This window comes from Taudactylus pleione, unplaced genomic scaffold (assembly GCF_031769625.1).
Source record: "Taudactylus pleione unplaced genomic scaffold, aTauple2 ptg000157l, whole genome shotgun sequence".
Lineage (NCBI taxonomy): Eukaryota > Metazoa > Chordata > Amphibia > Anura > Myobatrachidae > Taudactylus > Taudactylus pleione.
The window spans coordinates 4,221,831-4,247,353 of NW_028284559.1; the positions used below are offsets into that span (position 1 = coordinate 4,221,831).

The 25,523-nt window shown below is 44.1% G+C and overlaps 1 protein-coding gene across 4 annotated transcripts in view; it reads left to right on the forward strand.

The window, feature by feature from the left end:
• LOC148521554 (ras association domain-containing protein 4-like) overlaps nucleotides 1–25,523 on the forward strand; it is a 251,148-nt gene that overhangs the window by 57,360 nt on the left and 168,265 nt on the right. Inside the window, exon 2 of one of the 4 annotated variants that reach the window (XM_088474963.1) lies at nucleotides 16,948–17,073. The exons of the other annotated variants lie outside the window; for them this stretch is intronic. The gene's annotated coding sequence lies outside the window, so the exon portion shown is untranslated. The remainder of the gene's footprint in view (nucleotides 1–16,947; nucleotides 17,074–25,523) is intronic. 4 annotated transcript variants of the gene reach the window in all.

A 25,523-nucleotide genomic window follows, 5' to 3' on the forward strand; every position in this document is an offset into this window, starting at 1 on the left:
TTTCAGAATTTTAATTAAAAAGATTCTTTTTTATATATATTTTTCTCATTTCACTTCACCAAATTAGACTATTTTGTGCAGATCCATCACATAAAATTCAGATAAATTACAGGTTGTAATGTATTTATTTATTTTTAACAAAAAAAGGTAATAGCCAAGGGGGCTGAATACTTTTGCAATGCACTGTATCTGACCAAAACTGCTGCATGCAGGGCCACCATCAGTGGGGTACAGGTAGTACACCTGTAAGAGGTCTCGGGGACTATGCGTTGTGACCAATTTTTTTATTTTTATTTTACTATGAACAGCCTGCGCCTGACTATTTGAGGGGTGGTGTGAATGCGATTTTCAGGGGGTGGTAAATTTGCGATCTGATTCCTGTATGGGTATTGGTCACAATACAACATCAGGACCAGAGCCAGACAGCATGATCAGAAGAGGGCAGTTTGTTCCCAACTAAAGTTCAGAGGCAGAGCACCAGTGACTGACTCTTTTATATATCTATTTAATTGAAAATAATCTCAGCAAGTGGGCCTGATTCGGAGTTGTTTCGTTGCTAAATGAGGCCCTAACTATGTTAGTTTATAGGAGTTCCGTCGGGGACTCCACATTGCACAACTGCAATAGTTTTTCCGCTAAGTTCAATGGGTAATATTTTTTTAATGTTTTGCATATTTTAATCTTTTTTCTTTTTTTTTTTTTGCCTGTGGAACTAAAGGCCGAAGTCTGCTATCTTTGTAACAGTTTACAACAGTAGAATGAGTGCACATAATTAAGTTGTTAGAAGTAACTTTAGTTGCTACAAATGGTTCAGCACAGTCTTTTAAAATGTCAAAAACGTTTTTATATACATGGTTCAGTGGTTCTCCATGACACAATTGCCTTTTACACGCTTTGGTTATATTCTATGTAGTTATGGTTAGATCTCGCCTCTTCTCTGATACAGCGTCTTGCCCAATCAACTCTAAGGGGTCTAATTACTAAGCAGTGTTAGGAGACAGAGTGAAAAGTGATAAGAAAGTTATAAGGTGCCAGCCAGTCAGCTCCCAACTGTCATCTCACAGGCTGTGTTTGAAAAATGACAGTTGGGAGCTGATTGGCTGGCACCTTATCACAGACTTATCACTTTTCACTCTGTCTCCTAACACTGCTCAGTACATAGACCCCTTATACTCTTTGGGGTTGTAGCTCTAAATGAAATCTGCCACAAGCTCACTCAGGAAACCACTAGATAAATATTAATTAGAATCTGATTGGTTGCTATGGGCAACATATCCACTTCTAAAAACCAGTATTATAGTAAATATACCTGGCTAGCAAAAGCCCCCAGACGCCCAGGACTGTGGCCGGACGTCACTGGGGACATTCAGGTAAGCAGCTGGCGTCCGCCCGCTGATAACACAGTTCATTGACTTCCCAGGGCTGGGGGGTCCCTGGGAAGAGGCTGCGCTGTCACTAGACCACCAGGGATAGAGGACCACAACGTGTGGATGTTGTGGCATCCCAGGGGTTAATAGCACGCCAGGGGAGCGGGCCTTCCCTGTATGGCACAGCCAGCCCCTCCCCCGCTGCACTGCGCGCCTCTCCACAGCGGTTTGACGATTCCAGGCAGCTCTCCTCCCTCAGGCACGCCCCCTGTTGAGTCCTCCGGCGGCCATTTTATGTGCTATAAACGCTGGTCTCACCGGGAGCTGCGGAGCCTGGGTCCCTCTGCATACCCCTCCTCCACGTAGGTCAGTGTATGTAGCACTATTCCTACTAGACACAAGGTCTAGTTGATAGTGCAGTATAGTGCAGGTTTTTCCTGGCATTGTATGTGTCTGTTGCTAGCGCTGTCTGACTGTATTCTTTTCTCTGTCAGCCATTTTAACTATCCCTGTACTTCTATTTCACTAGCCCTTGCGGTGACAGTGCTGCTGAGGGATCAAATTACTTCACAGTTCAGTTGTTATTGAGCTGAGGAGTTGACACATACATTCATTATGTCTGGCAGTGATTCTGAACAAGCTGATATTCCCCTCACACAGTCCTGCAACAGGTGTTTGGCTGGAATAAAGGAGGGAGAGATTATTGTGGGAGGATTGTGTACCCTGTGTACCAGAAATGCAGTATTACCTGCTGGGCCCAGCTCTTCTCAAGAGCCGCCCTGGGCTTGTTTTGCACAAGCACTAACTACCCTGATGGGTCGGCTTGCTGCACCTCCAGTGGCCCCACAATTGGGGTATGCTCCGCAGGTTGCTATGCCATCTACATCACAGGGAATTCCCCGACAGTTGGTTGTGGCTCATAATATGCCTACTCCCTACCAGACTGAACCTGTTTGGGTTAATACTCTCTCCAATACGGAGCAAAACCTGACGGAGGTTTTACTGGGGGAGTCTTTCCAGCGCCCTGCTAGGAAGGAGGTACTGTCTTCCCAGTCCACGTATTATCAAGATGATGTGTCGACTGATGATGGGGAAATTCAAGACTTATCTGATACAGAGCACCCTCAAAAGGAGGCGGATCTAAGTCCAAAATTTATGTACACTGCCTCATTCGTGCAGTCAGTGTGGCTATGGATTTTGGGGATGAGGATACTCCAGCAGCCAAATCCAAACATGCTTTCTTTAAGGAAGTGAAAAGTTCAGCGACTGCTTTTCCCCTGTCGTATCAGCTAGTTGAACATCTGGAAGAAGCCTGGACAACTTCAGGCAGGAGGTTTCAACTGCAGAAACGGTTGGAAGCAACTTATCCATTCGAGGAGAAGTATTTCTCTAAATGGGAAACTCCTCCTCAGGTGGTTTCTCATATTGCACGCCTTGTCAAAAGTGTGACACTTCCACTTTTCTGTCCGTAACATCCTTTAATGATGGTATAGGAAGTGTGCCTAAAGTCCATTTATTCCCTCTCGGGGGAGTGGGGGGGGGGGGTCGCTAGGCCAGCTATGGCTATATGCTGGGTGGCCAGGGCCATGGAACGTTGGGCAAATGCCTTGGAAGCGTCCTTGCCTGTAGAGGCTACCAGTGAACAATTAGAACTGGTAGGTTACCTCAGAGACTCGACTACATATGCGACTCGACTGCTTTGGATGTTAGTCTACTAACATCTCGCATTTCATCTGCTGCAGTGTCAGCTAGATTCTCTCTTTGGTTGCGATCTTGGAGAGCGGATGCTGATTCCAAGAAAGGGTTAGAAGGTTTACTCTTTAATGGCCAGGTGTTATTTGGGCCAGATTTGGACAAAATCGTGGACACTTTGGCTGCTGCCAAGTCTGCCTGTTTACCTTCGGCCCCAATGCCATCAGGATCTGGAACTCAGTCCTATCGGACTTTCTGTCCTCAAGGTAAGGCCAAGGTTCAGTCCTTTCCCAGACCGTCAGGAGCTAAGAAGGTCACAAAGCCCAAGAAGCAGGCTTGGAGTACCAGGCGTCCAGCTGCCAAGCCGACGCTAAACTCCCAGCCTGATGGGGCGAGCCTCTCCTTGGGAGACCCCAAGGTGGAAGGCCGACTTCTTCAGTTCGCCCAGTGTTGGTGGCATACCACAACAGACACTTGGGTAAGGGAAGTGGTCTCTCAAGGGTACGCCCTTTCCTTCCAATACAGACCTTTTCATCAATTCTTCCCTACGGGACTTCAGATGGATCAGGAAAAGGCATTAGAACGGCAGCAAGTTATACGATCTATGTGCCTACAGGGAGTTATAGTTCCGGTACCTACTCCCCAGAGGGGAATGGGCTATTATTCCACTCTCTTTTTGGTTCCAAAACTGAATGGTGCATACAGGCCTATCCTAAACCTCAAGTCCCTAAACAAGTTTCTCTGAGTGCCTCAGTTCAAAATGGAAACCCTGCGGGCAATTATACTGGCTATGGAACCTGGGGATTTTATGGTGTCTCTGGACATTCAGGATACCTACCTGCAGGTTCTGATAGCTTCGGCTCACCAGAGGTACCTCAGGTTCGCAGTGTTGCAACAACACTTCCAGTTTCAGGCCCTGCCGTTTGGACTGTCCACGGCACCCAGGGTGTTCACCAGACTTATGTCAGTGATGGCGCCCAACTGCGGCTGCAGGGGGTCCGTCTGTTGCCCTACCTGGATGACCTATTATTGCTAGCCAGGTCTCCAGAATTACTACTTCAGCTTCTACAGCTGACAATAACAGTGCTACAAAGCCACGGTTGGTTGATCAACTGGAAGAAGTCCTCGCTGATGCCCTCACAGAGGATGCTACATCTTGGGGCATTGTTGGATTCTCAACAACAGAAGATTTTCTTGACCAGGGACAAGATAACCATGCTGCAGCAGCTGGTTCGCAGCTGCCTGCAGTCGCCGGGTGTCTATTCACTCAGCAATGCAGTTACTGGGCTCCATGGTGTCGACCTTCGACATGCCGGAGTATGGCCAGTTCCATTCCCGGCCTCTACAGACACTGATCCTTTCCAGATGGGACCGATCTCCACGCCAGATACGAACCCAGACATTGGTACTGTCTCGGGAGGTACGTCTGTCTCTGACTTGGTAGCTCCACTCAAATCACCTTACCAAGGGCCGCCCCTTTTGGATCCCACAGTGGGTCCTTCTGACAACGGACGCCTGTCCCCAGGGTTGGGGTGCAGTGATTGGTTCACACCTCTTCCAGGGAATGTGGACAATAAAGTCCGTGCTCCAATAAACATATTGGAACTCAGGGCGGTTCTAAGGGCTCTTCAGCAAGCAAGGCTCATACTTCATGGAAAACCCGTGCAAGTCCAGTCAGACAACGCCACCACAGTGGCCTACAAAAACCGCTAAGGAGGCACTCGAAGTCAGGCATCACTAATGGAAGTATCCCGCATCCTGACTTGGGCGGAGGAAAATGTCCCAGCCATATCTGTGGTGTTTATCCCGGGAGTCCTGAACTGGGAAGCGGACTTCCTAAGCCGTCACGATGTACACCCAGGGGAATGGTCACTTCACCAGGAGGTATTTCAGCTTCTGGTGAACAAGTGGGGACTTCCCGAAGTAGATCTAATGGCATCTCGGCACAACCACAAGTTGCCAAGGTACGGCTCAAGAACAAGAGACGTGGGGGCTCTGCTGGTAGACGCTCTGTCGGTCAAATGGACCTTCCTGTTTGCGTACCTGTTTCCTCCATTCTCCCTTCTGCCTCGGGTGATTCGGAAGTTCAAGCAAGAAGGAGGTATGCTACTGCTGGTAGCTCCAGCGTGGCCCAGACGTCACTGGTACGCAGATCTCCGGAGTCTATCCATAGACACTCCGATGCTGTTGCCTCAACGTCCGGACCTGTTGTCCCAAGGTCCTTGCCTCTACCCGGACCTGAGTAATCTGTCTTTGACGGCGTGGCTCTTGAGACTGCCCTCTTGAGTTCCAGGGGTTTTTCCAGCCTGGCAATTTCAGAGGTTTACCTTCATGAGGAACTTCCTGTACCGTCCTCTGTTAAGGCTCATACTACTCTGTCTGTGGGTCCTTCGTGGGCAGCTCGTCGTGGCGCCTCTGCTGTTCAGCTGTGCAAGGCGGCCACATGGTCTACGCATTTGATACCTTTTGCCTCTCAGGATGCTTAGGGATCCACAGGACTCCTGCCCTGTCGCACCTGTGCTGCAGATGGGCTGTGTTCTGGTCACCGGTTGTCCGTCTCCTTCTGTATGTGAGAATGTGATACTTGAGTGTTCCAGAATTTCTTCCTTCTGTCTTCTCCTCCTCCGGGATTTGGCTTGTTACGAAACTGAGGTGCCTTGGCCTGGGGCGGGGTATAGGAGAGCAGCCCGGTGCATCCCGGGAGCACAGATTTAACTATTGAGGTGCTCGACGACTGACGTCATCAGCCTATACCCCAAGGTCTCCTGTGGATCCCTATGGACTTCGTAGAAATAGAGATAACAAAGGTAAGGTCTTACCATATCTCTTATTTTCATAACTTATAATTTATGTACCACAGATATAGTCCGAACCAAATGCGAAAATATAAACACAATATCGCACTCAATCAGGATTTCAATAATCAGTCTGGCAGCTAGCACTATACATTTTCGTGTCACTCAGTCCTGATCACAACCGCATTCAACATACATGTAACCCTGGTTAAGGGTTAAATAACATACTATATTAAATTAATAAGTACATATGAGTTAAATACATGTACTGTAGTCACAGTTCATGAGGTAAAATGTATGTGTGTGTCATGTATTTATAATGGAGTATTGTAGTTCATGAGAGCTATATATTTAATGTATTTACATATAAGTTTATGTGGTACTTTTTTCCCTGTGGTGAGGATGTGCCCAGTGTATGGGATGCACATGCATAGAAGAAGGGGGCGGAGTGATATGGCTGGGAGTGGTTGGGTCCCTGTCAGGAAAAGAGGGGCAGGGACAGAGGGCCTGATTCAGACCCGGTCACAAGCGATGTGCGCTCTCAACCGGGTCGATAGTGGGCCAGTGCGCACGCGCGGCGTGCGCAAAAAGCGCTCGCTCCGGAACACACTACAAAAGGGGCGGCTGTTGATGTTGATCGACAGCTCTACCCCTTTTGTAGGCGTGGCCGGGGGGGTGGCTTCACAAACTGAGGCGTTCCCAAGTGAACGCCTGCCGTTTGTGGGCAGCCTCACTGACATCACAGTGCTCTGTTAAAGTCGAAAGCTCTCTGGGGCTTGTGTCCACGAGACCCTACCACAAGTCTTGACCATCGCGACCATCATCGTGGCCGCTTGCATAAGCTGTGGGTGGTAACCCACAGCTATGCGAGCGGCCAAGAGGCCGCATCTAAAAAACCAAGCGCCCGCCCTGATTCAGAGCGAGCGCTCGCTTTTTGCGAGCGCCTCTGAATCAGGCCCAGAGAGACATATAAAGCGAGCTGCCAGTAGAATGAGAGTTAGTCTGCTGATCCCTCCCTCCAGTGCCTGCCCTCCTGTCACCCAGGCAGCCAGTGAGCGGCGATGGGATGCCGGGCACAGGGGGGCAGAGCCGGACAAGGAGCCCAGCCCGAGCTGGAGAAGCAGGTGGGCAGCAGTACTCACCCTGCCCTTGCTGGTGCGGAAGTTGTGGTTGTGGAGTAGCGGCAGTGGTCCCGGTAGCGGAGCAGCGCAGAGGGCCCGGTGGTGAGCAGAGGCTGTAAATGGGCGGAGCCACAGCAGATCCCAGCAGCTTAGAGGCTGTATCCCAGGAAGAGGGGCGCGTCTACAGTTGGGGAGGTGGAGCGGCAGTGGCTGTATACGGTGGTCAGAGGCAGTTCCCTGCAGTACAGCCCAGCAGCAGTAATACAGAAGTGGGCTGCAGTTAGCAGAAAGAGGCCAGGGTTTCTCTGCAGATGGGAAGGCTACTGATTTGACAAGTTAGCAGTGGCAGCAGCGCCCTGCTAACAGTGAGTAAATATATGCACTGCATTCACTTAGTATCTAGCTGACAGACCCTCAGGAGAAGGTGGGTAGCTGCCTTAAAAGGGAGGAGTTGGGGGAGGAAGTCAAAGACAGTCCTATTCTGCTTTTATGCTGACACCAATTAATCCCTATCAGCAACTATAAATAACTTTAGGATAGCATGTCACACATTCCAACTGCAGCCAGACCTCTGCAAACTATGGACAAAATCTGGCTTCTGCGCATTCAGGCTATCTTACCACGAGCAAGGAGGATAGATCTCAAAGATGAGGCTGTAACTGCCATGACACTCAAAGTGACACTCTGAGGATTCAAATATTGTAACTAACAGATAAATCATATATGTCTGTGAATAAATAGAACAAGTGGGGCCATGAAAGGACTTGCACAGTTTGATTAACTATTTTAAGTTATTTGGACACCTAATTAAATATTATATAGGATTGTTAAAACCCAGAATGCGGGACTTCCGGTTCCGGCTGCCTCATGGGAAGCAGCTTGTAGAGACATACCTTTTACAAGGCTAATTTAGCCTCTACACCGGACCGCTGTGAAAAGCCCGCACACGCAGAGAGCTAGGCGCTGCATGGAGAAATATTTTCTCCCTCTCATGCCGAGTAAACAGCAGAGGCAGGAGAGACACTGCACGGAAAACAAGATGGCGTCGACTACCGCTGCGAGTGCAGAGCAAGAGGCTTCTTCTCTTGCACAGTCTACAGAGGAGACTTCTGAATCTACCACCTCCTCCTTGGCTTCTGGAGAGAAGGGTGAGCACTTATTATTACCTGCAGCGGACACTCCGGTTACTTATGGGGACTTGGTTCAAGCAGTCAGAGAAGCCATTAACCCATTATTGCAAGCCCAGACAGAGGATATCAAGCATCAGATATCCCAGATATCAGGAAGGGTTTTACAAGCGGAGCAGCGTGTGGGTGAAATGTTTCATGATGTGCAAGAGATGAAGCATTCAGTGGCTAAAGTCACGAAAACACATAATCAATTGTGGAATAGGGTGGATGATTTAGAGAATAGATCATGCCGCAATAATCTCCAATTAGTCGGTGTACCTGAATCGATAAAAGGAGCTGAGCTGGCGGATTTTGTTCGCAAGACATTGCCTGCGTTGCTTAAAGTACAAGATACATGTGCTGACCTTATAATAGAACGAGCTCATCGTTTGGGTCCTCAACGTAATTCTGACGGAACCAGACCCAGAGTGGTACTATTCAGATGCCTGAATTACCTGCATAAGGAAACACTTTGGCTGGCATCACGTAAAATACGCAATTTAGTTTGGGAAGGAAACAAACTTTTCATCTTTCAGGATTATTCTGCTGAACTATCTAAAGCCAGAAGAGAATTCTCCCCATTATGTGCACGTCTTGTTCAGCAAAACAAAAAAATTGCCCTATTATACCCTGCACATCTTCGTTTATATGAGGGCACATCGTTTAGTGATTTCCTCACAGTTGCTGATGCCGAGGAATATTTGAAGGAATTGGAAGATAATCGCAGACCCTCCGTTTCGTCAGGATTTACTTGAGCTATGTTTCTGTGGAAATGCTTTCACCTTTTCCCTTTTTTGCATTTCTAACTTATCACTATTGGTGAAGTTTACGTGCATTAAATTTCAGGGATCTTAGTAGTTATTTTTGCTGGTGAATTTTCTAGTACGTTCCAGACACATATTATATAATATGATAGCTATCTCATTACCTTGGAGTGTTGGTAGAGTATTTTGGGATATGTCTTATTTCTCAATATACTGTATATTGCGAAATATATTTCATGTTTCTCATGGCGGTCTCTTTAGTAATAATATTCTAAAGACGGTGTTGGTTAGGAGTTAAGAGGAGAAAGGAAAAAAAAAAGTCTCTACTCTGAGGACATATAGATTACCGGCCGGAGGACCACATTGCGCAGTTCATGATAGCAAAATGTTTGAATGGTTGATACCGCTGGTATATATGTATCAGATGCTGTCAATGTGTATATCCAGTAAGTGTTCCTGCTTGTTTTTATTTCTTTTTTGCCTTTTTTTTTTTTTTGTTTTTCTTCAGATTATGTTCTGAATGATTGTTTTCTTTTTTTTCTTTCTTTCGTTTTCGTTTCTTCTTTTTATTTCATTAATGTGTCGTTTCATATCTATTCATGGGTTGACATATACATGCTTGCATTTTTCTCTGAGTGGCATAGGGTTAAAAAAAAAATTACTATTGAAAATGGTTAATTTGAAATTAGGATCCTGGAATATCGGTGGATTTAATTCGCCACAAAAACGTAAGAAAACTCTATTATGTTTAAATAAGTTACACCTAGATGTGGTATTCCTACAGGAGACACATTTGATCCCTAGTGAGATACTCAAGTTAAACATATTAAAATGGAAAGTTCTTGTTTCAGCCCCTTATTCATCAAAGGCCAGAGGAGTAGTAATACTTGCCAAACAACACTTACAGATAGAATTGAGATCTACTAAGATTGATCGTGAGGGGAGATTTGTTTTATGTGATATACTAATAGAAAAACAAAGATTCATTTTCTGTAATGTCTACGCCCCAAACGTATATTCCAAATCATTTTTTCAAAAATTAATAGCAGATCTTAGTCCTTATACAAATATTCCTATGATTTTTGGTGAAGATTTTAATCTAGTACCTTCTATTCAACTAGATTAACATTTTCCGAAGATAGGTAGAAGTAGTACCCCAAAATTAGGTATTCCTATGTTTATAAAACAATTACAATTATTAGATACTTGGAGGGTGTTTCATCCCACAGATCGTGAATTTTCTTGTTTATCGGCTGCTTTATGGCACAATGTCTAGGATTGATTACATGTTTGCATTCTCGTCCTTATTGCCGAATATTTCACGCGTGGAAATAGAACCCATTTGTATGTCGGACCATGCTCTGATTTGGTTAGACCTAGTGCTAATAGGGGGAAAAAGTTCTTATCGGTCGTGGAGATTTCCTTCTTCCCTGTCTCAGTTCAAATTTCGTAACAAAGTGGAATCAGCATGGGAAGAGTATACAATAAATAATTCAGAATCGTATTCTGAAGCTCCAATATTGTTCTGGCAGGCCTCTAAGGCTGTTTTACGGGGTAATATAATCTCATATACGTCAGCGTTGAAAAAATCGGTAGCTGAGGAATACCTTAAGGCACAACAAACTTTAACTAACGCTTTTCAAGCCTATAAAACCTCTCCTACATCATATGCTAAAAATAAATATTTATAATCTAAAATCCATTTTGATAGTCTATTCATTAAGATGGAATCGAATTACTCCTTTAGAAAAGAACACAGATTCTATAAATTTGGGAACAAATCTAGTCGTTTATTAACAAACTTGCTAAAAGGGCAGAGGCCAAGGATGATGTTTCACCCACTCCGCCTATCTAGTGGCAAACTGACTACCTCCAATGCATAAATAGCACTAACAATGAAGAACTTTTATTCAAATCTTTATTCAGAGCCGTCTTCTGGTGCATCTGAGTGTTCGAATTTTTGGAGAAATATACCTTTACCACATATTTCGGAGGAACAAAGTGATGTCTTGATATCTCAGATTGGGGAACTGGAGGTCTCAAGGGCAATATCTGGTTTGAAAACAGGCAAAGCTCCCAGCCCAGATGGACTAACGGCAGAATTTTATAAGCTTATGTCACCTAAAATCACACCCATATTGACAGAAGTATTTAACACAATTCTAAATTCGGGAAATATGCCTCTTTATTTTAATTCGGCGATGATAAATGTAATTCCAAAATCGGGTAGAGATTTATCAGACCCTGGCTCTTATAGGCCTATATCTTTGCTAAATACTGATTATAAATTATTAACAAAAATATTGGCAGAACGTCTGAAATATATACTTCCTTCTATAATACATTGCGATCAGACAGGATTTATAATTGGACGAAACTCGGTTGTAAATGTTCGTAAGGTATTGTCAGTATTACATCACAGTAAAATTTCTACATCTAATATACCAAAGGCCATACTGACTTTAGATGCTGAAAAAGTGTTTGATATGATTCACTGGATGCATTTATTTGATACATTAGGTAGATTCGGTTTCAATTGCAATAGAACCTCTGGCTTTGTCTTTACGTCAATCACCTTTGTTTCAAGGTATAGTAATAGAGGGTATAGATTTAAGAGTAGCGTTATTAGCAGATGACATGCTACTTTTTGTGTCATATCCCCATTATGCTATTCCGGTAATTTTTGAAATAATAGATCAATTTGGACAGTTTTCTGGTTATAAAATTAATATTAATAAGAGTGAAATTTTACCCTTGAATACTAACTCATTCGTTTTACCTGATTTTGGACCATTGCAAAGTATAAAAATAGTCACCACACAATTTAAATATTTGGGTATCTATATTCCCTCATGTTTATTGTCACTGTATAAGCTTAACTATACCCCAATTATAAAAAATATTATTAAAAAACTGGATAGTTGGCGTTTATTACCCGTTTCACTTTTGGGAAGAATAACAGTGATCAAGGCTATATTATTTCTTAAACTCTTATATATAATGCAGATGATTCCAGTGAAATTATCTAACCTGGATATACAATTACTAAATATTGCTTTTCAGAAATTTATTTGGAAAGGAGGAAAATCTAGAATTACCCGTGCAAAATTACAATCCTCACGTATAGAAGGGGGGCTAGGATTACCAGACCTATTACAATATTCTTACTCAATACTTTTTAGATACATAACAGACTGGCTGTTGAATAAAAATGATTATACAATTTCAATCTTAGATGCTGCTCTCTTGACCCCTTTCTCGCCTAGTGCTTTACTACATACCCCAATAACTCAAGTACCACCTCAACTATTTAGTAACATAATGTTTAAAGATTCTTATTAATGGCCCACCATGCATTATACGTTATTGGGAAGGTATCCAAGACATTCCAACATGATACCATTTATGGGAAACCCCTTGTTTACTCCGGGACTGGAAAATGCAGTATACTTGCGTTTAAACAAAAAAGGTATTCAAATTACTGCCGATGTATTTGATCCAGGGGAGGACTATTATCTTTTCAATTGTTACAAGAACGATATGGACTCACTTGACAATTTTTTTATGCCTATCTCCAAATGAAACATTTTATCGCATCGATCCCAATGGCGATGTTATCTCCTGACAAACCAGACTCTTTAATGTCTTTGCTATCACTTGTCAAGCAAACCAAATACAGACTTCGATATTTGTATACACAATTGATACGTCCTAATAGAAATATATTATGGAAACATACTATTAACGCTTGGCAAAAGGATGTTCCGTCCTTTACACAATTGATATGTTAATTGATCATTATGAAGATGTACTATGTATTTTACAATCCTCTGAACTCCAAGAGATACATGTAAAAACGATCCATAGGGCATACATATCCCAGTTTCAAAGGAGTCGTTATATAGCAACAGAGACAGGAATGTGTCCAAAATGCAAAAGGGAAAAAGCTACATTTATTCATAACTTCTGGCATTGCCGATATATTCAGCGTTTCTGGAATAAAATACTTCCTTTTATAAATAACAAATTTTTAACACATTTTAAGCTAGACCCTTTGGTATTTGTTGGTGCAAATTTTTTGTCTTGGAATTTAGAAACAGATAAAAAAAGTTTAAAACCTTTCTTGACTATTCTAGTAACAGTCGCAAAAAAAGGTAATACTGAGATCTTGGATCTCGCATACATCACCTAAACTAACAGAAGTAACTCAACTATTACTAAAAGTATTATATAATGATAGGCAGTCTGCTATTCCGGAGATGGAGAAATTTTCATAGTAAGTGGGGACCATATATTGATAACTTACCTTCAGAAACACAAAAACAAATATTTACAGTTTTTGAATCGACAGAATGGTTTATGTATTAAAACTGTATAGAAGCTACATAACAGAAAGTTTGTTTTTTACATGGTAACACTACAAGGAGACATTTAATCTCCACTCAACTCTTAATGCCTTATCACTTTGCCAGCTTAAATATATATTACAGATGTATGTATGTGTCCTTTAATTTTTATTCTTATTTTATTTAAGTTATTATACTATATTATTTTATTTTATTTATATTCTTTCATTATATTCTCTTATTGCCTATATTTTTTATGTAATTTGTAAGTATTGGTACAACAAGATTAGTTTTTTAGGATGAACAAGACTGAGGTTGTTCAAGTATTCAATATATTCAATTAAGCTGAAATATGTTATATGGCTAATTATATTTTGTTAAAGAATTGTATTCTAAAATATGGACCAATTGTTGTTAAATGTATATTTTTTGAAAACTGAAAAATCCAATAAATATGATGTGAAAAAAAAAAAAAAACCCAGAATGCTGTGCAGCATTCATGTGTGTGTGTGTGTGTGTATAGTCAGGGGGAACGTAGTGTAGTGAATGTTTTAAGGTATAAGGAAAAAACTGGTTATAGTTATAGCGGGTGTAGTAGGCGGTTCAAATTCCGACAGCAGGAGACCGGCAAGGGTGAAAATCCCGATCGTCGAAGGTAAGTATTAGCTAACCTATTTCTAACCCCCTAACCCTCCCTTAGGGGTGCCTAACCCTAACCTCCTCCCAAGTGCCTAAACCTAACCCCCCCTTCCCTGCCGCCTAAACCTAAGTCCCCCGGGGGGGTGCCTATGTAACACCCCCAATTTGGTGAGATGTCAGTGAGTGGATCGTGCCTGCTTTTCTTCTGGAACCTGCTTGGGCATGGATCAGTGCAGTTCCTCTTTCAGGCTCCTCCTATCACAGCAGAGAGACAGGAGACACCCCAGAACCCAGCGCAGAAACCAGACCAATATAAAGAAATGGGGGTCTGGATCACTATTCTACTAGGACAATTCTAAATGAACATTAGAACATGCAATATTGTTGCAATGCAAAAGGTACACATACAGGATATCACATTAATAAGCTTAGGTTCACTATATATATATATATATATATATATATATATACTGTATACTTCTAATAAAATCTCATGCTAAACATATGAATGCCAACCTGCTCCCTCTATGTGTTAGAGGTAGTTAAACTAAATTTAACAAGTTGTAGTTATAGTTGACAGAATCTCGAATGGTTCAACTATAAATTCAATGGACTTCCGGTGGGCGGACCAAACGACCTGGCCGCACTTTTAATGGGCTCCCAAGCCGGCTCCATATAGCCGAGACATAGCGCCGCCGGAGAGACTCACTGCCTCACCTAAAGCCACCCTGAGGTCTCTAGGATAACGCGGGTAAGAGCGGCGCATGCCCTGGCCCCCCGCACTGCCCCACAACACTGGAGTACAGCCGCATTGGAAAAGCGGCACTGCCCGCGGGCGCCATCTTGGATCGCGGCCGGGCATAATTTCTCCCCTCCCCACCTCCAGCCACCGGGGCTACCATTAGACCCGAGGAACAAGCGGGACGCCTGGACACCGTTTCAGGGACGTTCCTCAGTTATAAGCTCCCCGCTGGCCACACATCACCCGCGGCCGCCATTTTTTAGACCTGAACAAGTTGCTGCAGCCAGCGCTTACCTCCTTTCACAATCCTCTCTATTTGCTGCTCATACCAGGGAGCAGGGTGGTGTTGCTGGGTCCTCATACTGTGATCTTGTCTTGTCTGGTCCAAAGATAGTGCTCACAAGCCATACTATAGGTTCTAATTTACAGACCCAGTGTCATATATATCCTGAACACCTGGGGCTCCCCCTAGTGGCTCCTGATTAAATCGCACGTCACATCCCTATACCATGGAGAAGTTTGTGGCCAGACCACAGCGTGCACCTAAAGGTCAAACTACTAAAGGGAAAGACAAAAATGTAGCTCCATCATCATCTCCTGACTCTCCTACTTCACCTCCAGCTGACAATATCCTGGACGGAGCCTCTAACTCGACTCAATTTAGTACCGCCTCAATAGCTAAAGCCCAAGAAATATCCGAGCTTCTTTCTCCCTTGCTTGACAAAAAACTGGCCGGCCTCAAAGAAGCTATAGAATCAGCAGTTTCGCAACTTAAGGAACATGGTCGACGCTTTACGGAAGCAGAACAACGTATCTCCAATGTTGAAGATGAGCTAACAGAGGCACAAAGCGTAATACGTACACAGGAATCAGCGATCTCTGCTATGCAGGAAAAATTGGAAGACTTAGAGAATAGGAATCGCCGCAACAATTTAAGGTTAATAGGCCTACCGGAATCTGTTAAGCAAAGAGATCTCATGGATTTCGTCTCTAAATGGTTACCCTCTGAGCTCAATTGCTCGGCTTCTTCCAGTACCCTCATCATAGAACGAGTTCACCGCATAGGCCCTGACCGTGCTTCTGACCAGAGAAGACCTAGGCCTGTCATAATGAAAATGTTGAACTACCTAGACAAAACTCGCATACTGGACGCATACCGCAAATCAGAAGGCCTCACCTACCAGGGGCACAAATTGTTGTTGTTTCAGGACTTCTCGTATCAAGTAGCAATGAAAAGAAGGGAATACTCTACTATTTGTAAAGCATTATTTGATCTGGGACTGAGATTTGCATTAATGTACCCTGCGAAGCTGAAACTCCTACATAACGGCAAACAACACTTTTTCGATTCTCCATCGTCTGCAAAGACTTTTCTGGACTCTCTAACTGAACAAATTACTCCTCAAAATGATATCATGACTTAAGAAGATACACTTAATTGTACAAATCCGTCTCCTATCGCAAACATGGAGAGTTTGTTATTGGAAATATATATCTTATGCTTGTTTTCAAGATTTCTGGTTATTTCAACAACTGCTAAACGTCAACGGCAGAATTGTCAAGATAATCTCTGGTTTGTTGTTTTTTCCCCTTCCTTTTGCACATTTACCATTACTCCTCTTTCATATCCCCTTTTTTATTTTCTTTTATTTGTTTTTTTCAATTATCGATACTTTTATACCTCACTGGGTTTAAATAGGCCCGTAGAGCCTTATTTTTTGGTTCTTAAAATTTTCAAAAATTGTAAGACTGCATTATGTTTGTTATATTCCATATATTATGGCAGGTCATGTTTTTGTTTTTGTGTTGTGTATTTCTGTAATGGCACTTTCAAGGTTTTACTGCAGGCGCTCTCTGCGTGCTGGGACTGAGAGCGTGATGGTCTCTTTACGATGGTTCACTTTTTTGATCTACAGGACAGGTATAGGATAACACAATGTCTCACTCTATTGCTGATCTCACTAAAACACAAAAAAACATAAGATTTTTAACTTGGAACGTAGAGGGTTTAAACACCCCGATTAAACGGCGTAAAATACTACAACAACTTAAAAAATTTAAACCTGACATAGCAGTGCTACAGGAGACCCATTGGAGACAGGGTGACCCCAATACTCTTAGAGACTCATGGATAAAAGATTATACAGCTGCATCTTTCACATCTAAAAAAAGAGGGGTGCTGGTGATTTTCCATAAATCTTTAAAATACACAGTTGTAGACTCGATCCTGGACACCGAGGGCAGATTTCTCTTTCTTAAACTGAATTTAGAAGGTGAATTAATCACGCTTGTCACTTTGTACGCTCCCACAGGTCACAACAATGCATTCTTCTCCGATCTCTACGCCCGACTCCAGAATTGGGCAGAAGGCGCCCTCGTCATAGGAGGAGACTTCAACACTACTCTTTCTCCTAGTCTGGACAGAACGGGAGCATCCGGTGAGTGGCGGGGCAGCACATCTCCAACGCTACAACTTCTAATTGAATCCCTCGCCCTAGTAGACCCATGGAGACACCTCCACCCCTTACCACGTGATTACACGTTTTACTCCCACCCCCATCACTCCTCAGCTAGATTGGACTTCTGGCTGGTCTCAAGCTCATTAATTAATAGGATTCAAACATCTCATATAGAAAACATAGTCATCTCCGATCATGCGCCTACATAGTTCACGTTACAACTATCTACCCCCAAACCATCTTCCTTCAATTGGAGATTCCCCTCATACTTATTCACTTCTTCAGACTTCAAAAAATACTTAGAACAACAATTTCTTAATTATAATAATGATAATGCTTCTCATATTGGCGACACATCATTGTTTTGGGCCGCATCTAAACCAGTAGTGAGAGGGCATATTATGGGATATGTTTCCCATAAACGCCGTAAACTTAACACACGTTTCACGGAATTGAGTAAAGCCCTATCACAATCGTATGCCATTATGCTGCAAAATAACAACACAGAGACACGGCGGAATTATTTGAATAACAAAAATTTATATGACACATTGTGCACTGAAAGAGCCCAATATTATCTAGATTTCCAGAAACATCGCTATTTCCGTTGGGGAAATAAAGCGGGCAAACTGCTAGCTAATATAGTGAGAAGTCAGAAAACATCCTCTCCCATTCTTTCTCTTAAAGGTCCCCTAGGATCATTACATACCAACGAGGACATTGCGGCCTCTTTCTTACAATATTACACAGACTTATACTCCGCACAGGATGATAACCCTGTTCTGGGGATGAACTTTTTGAAAGAGGCTAATCTACCTTCCCTCTCTGAAGAGGCCCGCGACTCCCTAACAACTCCTGTTTCGGAGTTGGAGGTTGCTCTAACTATCAAATCCCTGGCCAACGGAAAGACACCCGGCCCAGATGGCCTTAGTGCCGAGTACTACAAAATATTAAATCCACTTGTAACCCCTCATTTAGTTTCCTTATTTAATTCAATATTGAAGGGAGCCTCAACACCACCAGACTTTAACCAGGCCCGAATTATCCTTCTCTTGAAACCTGAGAAAGACCCTACGCTGACCCAATCATATAGGCCAATATCTCTGCTCAACCAGGATTTTAAAATCCTCACTGGTATTATCGCTCAACGTTTACAATTAGTATTGCCACATCTCATACACACCGCACAAACTGGGTTTATGAAAGGACGACACTCAGTGATCAACGTCCGACATTTGATTGCAGGATTAACTAAATCTCACCAAATGAGAAATAACCAAACGCTCCTTGTCAGCTGCGACACTGACAAGGCCTTTGATAGGGTGTCGTGGAACCATCTACTGCGCATCTTCCAGCTACAAAATTTTGGTCCCGAATTTATTACATTATTCAAAACAATATACCACACCCCTATAGCATTCCTAACAGTTAACGGCCTGAATACTCCATCCCTTAGACTACATAGGGGCACCCGACAGGGTTGTCCCCTATCCCCTTTATTATTTAACCTGGCTATAGATCCTCTTATCCGCACCTTTTTGCTATGTCAACAATGGCAGGGAATAAATATCAGAAATAACACTTTGAAAGTCTCCGCGTATGCGGATGACTTATTACTGTATTTTGAGAACACACATTCTGCCATACCTAAACTCCTTCATATCCTGAAAGACTTCCATATTATCTCTGGTTTTTTGATAAATTATAACAAAACAGAGGCCTTGGCCCTACACTCGGACGTCACAAAAAACTGGAAAAATTCTTTCCCATTTAAATGGGCCAAAACAACTCTAAAATACCTAGGCCTTAATATCCCGGCACATCCCTCCGCCCTATACTCAGTCAATTTCCCTGCTTTAATACAACATACACTTTTAGATTTTAAAAAATGGAAACCTCTCCCACTCTCATATCTCGGTAGATGTCAATTAATTAAAATGATATCTTTTCCTAGGATTTTATATTTTTTTCAGATGCTCCCCTTGCTTCCTTTAGAATCTGATTTAAAATTGATTAACAAAGCGATCAGCAAGTTCATTTGGGCGAACAAAAAACCCAGGATTTCATTATTCAAACTCAGCCAACCACCTGCTTTAGGCGGAATTAATCTCCCTTGCTTAAAATCTTATGCTATTGCGTCAAATTACCGATACGCAATTGACTGGATTAGAGGAACAAATGGATTTGCTGACATGCTAATAGAGCAATCTTTTAGTGTTGAAATGCCATTAGCTAGTTTGCTACACACACGACCCTTGTCTTTTCCACCTCACGTAGCACAAAATCTACTACTACATACTACATGCTTGGCTTGGCGACGAGCCAGAACTCAAATGAGAGTCCCTCCCAATGTCTCCTTGTTCCTTCCTATCGGCCATAACCCAGGGTTTGATGCTGGTTTTCTAACACAGACTTTCAAAACCTGGAACACACAGGGATTGCGTTACATATATCAATTATTGGATCTCTCCACAATGACTATTTACTCTCATAACCAAATACAGGAAAAATTTCCCTGTATCCAAATCCCTTTATTTATATATTTCCAAATACGTAGTTATGTCAATACTTTACATTTTCCACTTCTATGCTATACACCTATATACGCCGGGAAATAAATTTGGAAGTGGAGACGGTGGGATTTGCCAAGTGGCATTCCACATTCCCTACCATACCCCTATCCACCATTTTAAAATCTTTTGTTAGACTTAATAAGCAATTAATTTCGGCTTCATACGTGGAAATGCAGTATAAATTATTGCATCGTGCCTATTTCACCCCCAAATTAAGACTCATCACAGGTACTTCCACAGACTCAAATTGTTTTAAATGTGGTCAACCTGATGCGGATCTAATGCATTGTATGTGGCACTGTGCGGAGGTACAGAGGTTCTGGTCCTTGGTACACACCTATATATCCACCAAGTTGGGAATGGCTTTTGAACTAACACCCGAGTGGGCTATGTATTGTACCATCATCTGGGTCATCCTGTGCCCCTGGAGGTGCCCGTCTATTACTAGCAAAGATTGCAGCAGCTGCGAAAAAAACAATATTATCTCAATGGATATCCACTGACACTTTAACGCTCAGTCTTTTACAGCCTAGAATTACATACCTATTTAATATGGATTGGCTAGAACTATCCCTTAATAAAGACAAGGAAGCAGAGAAGTTCTTTAATATCTGGCTTCCATATGTTCACACATTAACACCTCAGGTTAAAGACACGCTTCGAGCTGCAGTTCAACTTACAGCCTGGTATAATGAAGAAACCTTGTCTTCAGGTGAACCACCATTTTAATTCCTGTATTGTTACGTTCCTCATGGATCCATTGTATTGCACATTACTGTTGTGGTCCTGTTGATGTCTTGTCATTTTCTGATCAACATGTTATATTGTTTATTGCGGTTTTACAATAAAAATATGTTTTAAAACTATAAATTCATTAGAGAGCACAATGTCCCTGTGAGTACTCAGAATTCATTGTACAGCCTTTCGCTGGTGCACTAACTTTATAGATAACACTGAACTGTATTACTGGTATCCAAAATGGTGTCACTGTCTCTGCCTGTGGGGTCACTGCACAGTTCTGTGTTATACACTACTGCTGTATATCCTGCTGCAGGCTTGTGTCACTGTACAGCAGTATGCTGGCTGCCCTGAGATCACAGACCTCTCTCACTGTACAGCAGTATGCTGGCTGCCCTGAGATCACAGACCTCTCTCACTGTACAGCAGTAAGCTGGCTGCCCTGAGATCACAGACTGCTATGTGCTGACTGATCTCAGTCTTTACTGGGGTGCTTCTCACTTGCAATGTGCTGTAATGCTTGGGCTACCTGTCCAGATGCCAGCACTTGTCTTTGCAGCATGCACACTCTCTCCTCTCCTTTGGGCTGCAGCAGCTTCAACAGATCTGTGTCCTATCAGATTCTCTTATCCTGCTGCCTTACATGGAAGGGTCTCCTCCTCACAGTCACCCCAATCAGCTGCTGATCCCTGCTCTCTGTGCCCTCAGTCACAGCACTCTCCAGCACACACTATGGCTCCTGTCATGCTGGCTCCTCTCTCTCTTCCTTGGTTTTACTTTCAATCCTGTGCTGTGTAGTGCTATTCACAGTTGGCTGCTCCTGGGTCCTAGAGTCCCTCCTCTGCAGATCCAGAACATTCCCCAGCACAGGGCAGCACATAAAAGTCCACATAAATTAAATCCTTATGGGGTATCACACCTAACCATAACCCCCCCCTGGGGGTCCCTAACCCCCCCTTCCTCTAGCCTAACCCGAAGTCCCCCCCCGGGAGCCCTAAACCTATCCCCCACCCGCGCCTGGCATCACTTCGGTCGGGATGTCGGGCATCGGCCTTCCGGCGTCTGGTTAATGGCAGGCATCTACATTTAGGCGCCTGTCATTAGTATCACGCCAGGGTGAGAACGTCTGGAAGCCGGCGGTCGGGATTTAGACCGTCTGCTTCCAAACTACATCCCGTTATAGCAAAACTTATAGGTACAGAGTAATGTGTAAATGTATAGCTATGTGTAGTTTAGACTGATAATGTGTACATTACATGTATGCATTGTAAAGTAATGTGAATGTTACTAATTAAATGTTGTTAATGTAATTTATTGAGAATAACAAAACCCTGTGCACGCTCATAAACTGGTGTGGCTAATTATTTGAGAACATTTCAAGTTTCACTTAATAGCACACTACGGGTAATCTAATAAAAGACCATAAGCTACTTTTCTGTTTTTGGAAATGGCTAATGAAATATTATTGAAAGGAAACTAGGGGAGCATTGCTTCAAACAATATATTGTAAGGTGCTTCTTACTAATACTTGGGTGAAGGTACTGGATTAATTATAGAGGAAAGGTACACCACTTAGAGAGAGGTTAAGGGTGGGTACATTATACAAAATGGGAGTTAGTAACCTAGTGTCCCCTTAGTGGAAAAAGGGGGGGTTACATACACAAGCTTGTGTCAGAAAAAAAAAAAATCAAAAATCATTGCATCTGCTTACAATTGTATGTTATCTCTAAGAGATAGGTAAGAAAAATTAAATGAAGATGTCCAGTCAGGGATCATAGCAACACAAAATGAGACCGTTCAATCAACGGTATATTATGGATTCCCTTCAGGGATAGCAATACACATTGGTGTCAAAAGAGACCTGTTTCTTCATAGGCAGTTAGGTGAATGTGCATAATTGCTCAATTAAGTCTTGTATAACTTTGGTCTCTGTCAATGGTACTCCTGTATAACAGGAAATGAGCATGCGAGGCGGCTGCGAGTGAAGGCCACGTGTGACATGTCGTCACTAAGGCGGCCGGGGCCATATCGTCTAACGCCGGGGATGGGTGGTAAGACTCACTAGAGCAGGGCTCGATAAAACCCGGGGACCAGATTTGGCTGCCTGGTGACCAGATTTGCCATAACCCCCTGCCGCCGCTAGTGTAGTGCAGACCGCGAGCGCGGTCCACACTACAGAGTAACAAACACAAAGCTGCCAGCGGCAGCTGTGTGTTTGTTATAGCAGCCGATGAGAGTCAGACAGACTCTCATTGGCTGCTGCGTCCACAGAGGGAGCTGGCTGGTGCTCACTCATGAGCTCCGGCTTCCAGCTTCCCCCACAGCGGGTGATGGGAGCGACGTCATTACGTCTCTTCTATACTTTTTATTTGTGTGTAAGGGGCACTGCATAGGGGGGGTGGTTGCTACAGAGGGCACTGCATAGGGGGGGTGGCCGCTACTGGGGACACTGTATGGGGGGGCCCCACTACTGGGGCACTGTACAAGGTTGGGCCGCTACTAGGGGCAGTGCATAGTGGGAACTACTACTGGGGTCACTGCATAGGGGGGACCACTACTGGGGCCACTGTATATATAGGGACCAGTAGTGGGGGCACTGCATAGGGGGGGTGGCCGCTACTTGGGGCACTGTATGGGGGGGTGGCTGCTAAGGCACTGTATAGGGGGGGCGCTACTAGGGGCAATGCATAGTGGGGACTACTACTGGGGGCACTGCATAGAGGGACTATTACTGGGGACACTATATGGGGGACTACTACTGGGGGCAGTGCATAGAGGGGACCACTTCTGGGGGCATTGCATATTGGGGACCACTTCTGGGGCACTGTATAAGGAGCACTGTTAATGGGGCACTACTGGGGGCACTGCATAGTGGACCACTACTTGGGGGCACTGCATAGGGGTGCCCAAAGCATATTCTTGCACCTGGGCCCACCACTCTATAGTCCGGCCACTGCCGGCGGTGGCTTTGCTTGCCTGGGTTTTTTGGCTGCAGAGCGGTGGTCTTTCTGGAGGTTGGTTGCCTGGAGAGGAGGATTAGCTGCTCAGTAATGTGGCTGTGGGATGGTGGTTTACCTGGGGTACCCCGTTAGTGTTGTGGCCATGGGGTTTGGTTGCCCGGGGCGTAGGTGCTCAGTAATGCTGCCCTAGGGAAAGGGGGGGGTTTGGCTCCTACACTTTCATCTTGGCTCTTAGATTTTAGAAACATTTGTCAAGCCCTGCACTAGAGGCACACTAGTCAACGTCTTGCTACTGTGAGGTCAGCATACCCGGCCGTCAAAATCGCAGCCTAGGGGAGATGGGCGCTCCCCCGGCCACTCCTCCCTGCCAGGTGCGAGCTTCCGGGTATGGATTCCCACGTCTGGTTTACTTTATCTGACCACCTCGTGTAAGGAGACGCTTGCATGTCTAGCTTACACGAGGTGTAGCAGTTAGTCTCAGAGGTGTGGCCTGTCTCTCTCTGTATACATTTCCCCTGGGTCTGGTATGTAGCACTCTATCAACTAACCAGCCCCGAGGGGGTTGTGGTAGGATGTAGAGTCCATTTGCAATTGCAATTGTGCGTATTTATGCATTGTATGTGACTGTAATGTTAGCTGCTGTATTTATACTGCCTGTTTTTCCAAACTGTCAGTTATATCGATCACTGTGTTTCTTCTCATCCCTCTGAAGAGGTGTGTGGGGAGTTTAATTGATAAAAAGTCACATTGCATTGTACACCTTATACCATTTACACATTTGTCATGTCTGAAGACATGGAAGTCCTGTGCTGAAGGCCTGTCGGAGCAGGATGTTATACAGGATGGATTGTGTAGTAACTGTTGTAAACAGACACCTGGGCCATCTGGTACACCTGCACCAGAACTAGAGCAACCCTGGGTGGCCATGTTGCCTCTGGTTTTGTCATACTTAGTTGACAAGGCTGCAGAAGCACAGGCTCCTGCTGCGGCGGTACTACCTTCACAGCATGTGTATCCTTCTGTGTGTATGCCCCCCATAAATTCCTGTTGGGTTAATTCTACTGCTCACTCTAGTCAGAGTATGCCACCGTCTATAGCCTCTCCGCAGGTAGATAGACCCTTTGCTGTAAAGCAGGGGCATAAGAGAGGTTCTCGTCAGTCGTTGCCTCAAGTGTCTGACTCTGCCTCCTCAGCAGACTCTGATACTCAAAGTACTGGGTCTTACTCAGTGGAAGACCATCAGTCTCTTGTGGATGTCCCTTCTCTGGTGAGAGCGGTGAGAGCTGTCCTCAGTATAGAGGAAGAGGAGGTTTCACTGACCTCTAAGACTCCGGTCTTTAAACGTCAGAAGGTGACTACCCTCAGTCTGAGCAACTGACTAATCTTATGTCTGAGGCATGGAGTACTCCTGGGAAGCATTTCCATGCTACAAGGAATATAACCTCTTAATACTCATTTGCACTTGGTGAGTGTAACAAATGGGAAGTTCCCCCAATGGTAGATGCTCATGTCACAGGGTTGATCAGGATTGATCTGTAGCATGCGCTTTGAAAGAGGTTACAGATAGAAAACTTGACAATTATTTAAAAACAATGTTTTCATTATCTGGAGCTATTACCAGACCAGCTAAGGCTGTAACCGTGGTAGCCAAAATCTATGGAAGAATGGACAAAATCTCTGGAAGATACTTTGCCTGATGCAACCAGAGAACAACAATCTCTTCTCGGTCAAATACAAGAAGCAGCTGTGTATATGGGGATAGCGGTTATCGACGCAGGTATTTGTGGACCTGCGAATTCCCTATTAAATCTCCCCATCCTGCCCGCTTCACTAGGAAGTGGGCAGGATGCAGGAGATCTGTCTCCACTGGGGGTGAGGGGGGGGGTTATGTGAAAAATCGTGAGCCTCCCGCAACTTCCGGGAGTGTAGGCAAGTATGTGTCGGGGTCTGCTCCATGAAGGGTATGTAGATATAGTGTTCCCTCTAGCTCCGGCGGGAGGCAGGGCGCCGGAGCTAGAGAGGGCATGCCCGTGCGCGCGACCGAGAAGGGGGCGTGGTCATTGGAAAAGGGGGCGTGTCTATAAGACGCGTCCCCTTTTCGTCACTCTTGGGAGCGTGCCCGGCACTTACAGACACGCCGGGCAGCCCCCAAGCCTTG